Source organism: Taeniopygia guttata, chromosome 4, assembly GCF_048771995.1.
Source record: "Taeniopygia guttata chromosome 4, bTaeGut7.mat, whole genome shotgun sequence".
Lineage (NCBI taxonomy): Eukaryota > Metazoa > Chordata > Aves > Passeriformes > Estrildidae > Taeniopygia > Taeniopygia guttata.
In genome coordinates this window covers 35685223-35688909 of record NC_133028.1, presented here as the reverse complement: position 1 = coordinate 35688909, position 3687 = coordinate 35685223, and the positions used below count along the sequence as shown (strand labels likewise).

The 3687-nt window shown below is 36.2% G+C and overlaps 1 long non-coding RNA gene across 1 annotated transcript; it reads left to right on the top strand.

Annotated features, from left to right (window-relative positions):
* Positions 1 to 639: 639 nt before the first annotated feature.
* On the top strand, positions 640 to 1734 carry LOC115494978 (uncharacterized). Its single transcript, XR_003960031.4, has 2 exons — positions 640 to 962; positions 1260 to 1734. It is a non-coding gene; the product is annotated as an uncharacterized lncRNA (long non-coding RNA).
* The last annotated feature ends 1953 nt before the right edge of the window (positions 1735 to 3687 follow it).

The following is a 3687-nucleotide window of genomic DNA, read 5'->3' as shown; positions in this document are numbered from 1 at the left end:
CAGTGAGAAAGGTTACTGTAGACTTCAGCAAAGGAAATTTGCACAGCAGGAAATACCTCAGTATTTTGGGGACGTGAGTTAATTATAGTAAGGACAGCATGTTACAAATATAGGTGGACAGAGCTATCAGCTGGCCTTTCTCACCTACCATTGCAGCAGAAGGCTCTGCTGAGCAAGGCTTAAAGCAGTATCTTGTAGCGCTGATAGCAGCGATACCGCTGGGGCTACCAAAGGCTGGTCTCACTGGTCACTGACACAGCCCTTGGCACACGGGCTGAAATGCTGCTGGCTCTGCTGGTCTCGGCACTTCCTCCTCTAATGGGATCAGAATGTGTAAAGGACTCAGAAGATGGGTTTTTTCCAAGCTTGGAGGAAACCAGATGATGCATGCTGTGATTGCCCATGAGGCTGGAGAATGAGAAACCTGAATTGGCTGGACTGGATAATGTCAATTAAGCATATGGGAATGTATTTGTTGTGATCAACTATGCATTTAAATGTAAATAATTGAATATCAGTACAACATTTTGAAGAATGTATACTAGTAAACCTAGTCTCCTGAATGTTTTAAAGTTATTTTAAATAGGACTTACAAAGTTTATATTTTAAAATGTTTCCTGTGTTCTGCAAGATCTTTTTTCAGAGGTTTCTTTATGGTAAACTTGAGGCTTAATCCTGTCTTTTACTTTTTGAAATACTGTAAAACAATGGATCCCCAGGCTCTGTTTCATCAATAAATTAAGGTGAGGTGCAGAAAAAAAGAGCTGTAACAATTGTGCGGAATATAATCTCATGACTCCTCCACTGTTTCTGTCATACCACAGATATTTCTGGATACTGTCACAGCATCTGAGGAACCATATTCCAGCTGTTCTCAGACTTTTCCATTTCTGGAAGCCTACCCCTCCTTCAGCTCCAACCACAGATGTCCACACAATAGAAATTCAGTCATTCTCCAAGAGGTCAGTCAAAGACTAACTAAAGATTACTCCAGAATGTCTCTGTTATTTTTTCACTCCATCTAAGGATCTTTAGAATCACAAAGTCAGACATGAATTCATTACCTCAAAGCAAGACACCAACATTTTTGTAAGCTAGCCCAGATAGAATTGTGTGTCTTTCCCAAAATTACTAAGGTCTTTAGCCCAGGCATATCCAAGCTGCAAATCAGGATGTCAAAATATGCAAAAAATTTTAATAAGTCACAAATCCTCCAAAATGAAGAAATTAACAGGTTTTCTGTTCTCTTTAAAATTTAGGCAACTTGCTTGATGACAATCAGCAGTCCTGTCACTTTCAGATGTCACCAACTATCTCTTGCTGCTGCTTTACTTCAGGTTTGAAGTTCCCTCTGCTCTTTGCTCTTTTCTGCTTGAAAAATCCTTCCCACCCTGGTGTCTAAATACTTGGGAAAGGATTTTCAAAACACCCAAAAATGTATGCGGGATACTTCAGATTTTGTTTAAAAAGAAAGAAAAAAGGAATAAACCTTCAGAGCCCTATTTGATTCCTCATGTCTTTAAACTCAACACTAATATACAGAACTAGACTGGATCCTAATTTCTAATAACTTGTAGTAAGTTAATATTCTAGTTAATTTTTACAATATTACATATTAAGCTTACCTTTATGTTGATCACTTGAACACATGCTATGTTGCTCAAATATGTACATGTAGAATGCTTGGTGTGTACCCACAAATAATAAAGAAAGAATTAAACTGCTAAACCCAAACTGTATTCAAATAAATAACTTACTCTGTTCCCTAGTCTACCCTAATCTATTTTTCTTTAGTTGCTTTTTTTTTATGGTAAGGAATCTGCTTTTGCTGCAGGATTTAAAAAAAATTTGTTACAGAGTTTAGCTAATTAATGCAAAATATCAAAAAACCCTAATGCAACCCAAACCAAAACCCAAAAATCTCAAACTGGTTCCTGGAAACATTAACGTGCACTCGTCACACACAAGATTTTAGGCTTGTCTGCAGCAGAGAGCATTTTAGCTTGTACATCTAACTTCTGGACTATGCCTTTGAAGAAAGAGTCTACATTTTCTTGTTTTCTGAACTTTTCTTATGGTTCAAGTAGTTTTGATTCTTATCCAAGTAAGTTGCTTTTCTGATTCTGTTCAGAAGAATGACTATTATGCATCTGAAAAGAAAATATTTCATAAACTGGTAAGTTCATCATTATATGCTATTGGATAAAAGAGGGACTGTCACAAGGGTTTAAAGCCAATTATTATCATTATCATTATTATATAAATATAAAAACTAGGTAGATTTAGTTATGGAAGGCACAGCAAATCAATCCATTTCTCTATTATCATGCTACTGAGAAGCACACTAAATGCAGCTTATTAGGCAGTGTCATTCTCATCCCTAAACCAAAAAGACAAGAATAGAACCAAAAGGAGATACTGATAAGGGAAATTATTTTCCTATGCAATTAGCAGTGTTATTCCCTTCTGCAAGATGACTTTTGTAGCCAGGAGTTCACAAAGAGTATTTTTTTCCTACAAGAATTTTGGCCATAGAAAACATCCTGTGTAGTTAGGGCTAAAATAACAAGAGATTTGCAGCTCTTTGACTGCTGATCTTTAGCTCACTTCTGAAAATAACATAGATTTTAAAATCCCTTTTCTTCTACATGTCTTATTCTGCAGCAGGCTTTTTATGTCAAATTTTTTTCCTCTTTCATCCAAACATGAATGCTGACCTTTAAAAGGAAAGTATTTCTAAACTAGCTAATCTAGGGGAGAGAGGTTCAACATGACAAGCTCCTTACAATATGATCAATAGCTTTGTATAGAGAAAGGGAAGACTACATAAACAAAGTCTAGGATAAGAAGTAATAGTACTGGGAGGATTACTAAAATTATCATGATATTTAGAGGCTTCATTTTGCTGCTTTTTGGGCCAAAAATTAATCTTTGTCCAAAGAGCTTGAGAAATGGCACTGGGGTGACAAAAAGACAAGCAGATATGTGAGCAATTATGGCTGCTTGCAGAAGGTGCTTTGATTTTTTTTATTTGCTGTGGCAGTGTTTTTCTTTATTTTCATGACAATAATAAAAAAAAAAAGGTGATATCTAAAAATTTGCTTTAAATTTTTTTCGTTTTTTTTCCTTAACTTGTCCTAAATAGGCAATGAAAGAGAGTAATTGTTATTTTCCATGTGGATAACCCAGGATTAGAAAAGGTGTTGGAATACTGGCCTATTGTTCATTCATTTCAAATAAATTAACTTTTTTCTATAATTCCTTATTTATTTTCATGTCTCAACTGTTTGCTACATTTAACTGCTAAAACAAAATCAGTACAAGGTGTTTGTGACAAAGTGCATTTGGCCGTGTCTCAATAATACATATCGAGAGAGGGATGAGCACAGTTCCAGTCTGAATGGGTGTAGGGGATTCCTGTTCATGCCTGAGTTGCACAAAGGATGAGCTGAATCATACAGCACTAATAGGGAAAGAACTATCTTAATAACACGTCTGGGAAAGCAGTGCCTGATTTATAGGAAAATAAATGGAAATGGGATTTTGGCGATAATGAGCTGTGTTGAAATCTCTTCTCAGAAACACTTCTCCTTGCAAACCCTTCTTCTCACAAGCCCTTCTCTTACCCTACCTTGGTAGCATCTAAGCCAGCCCATTTGTTCCAGTACACACTGAAGGCTTTGGAGT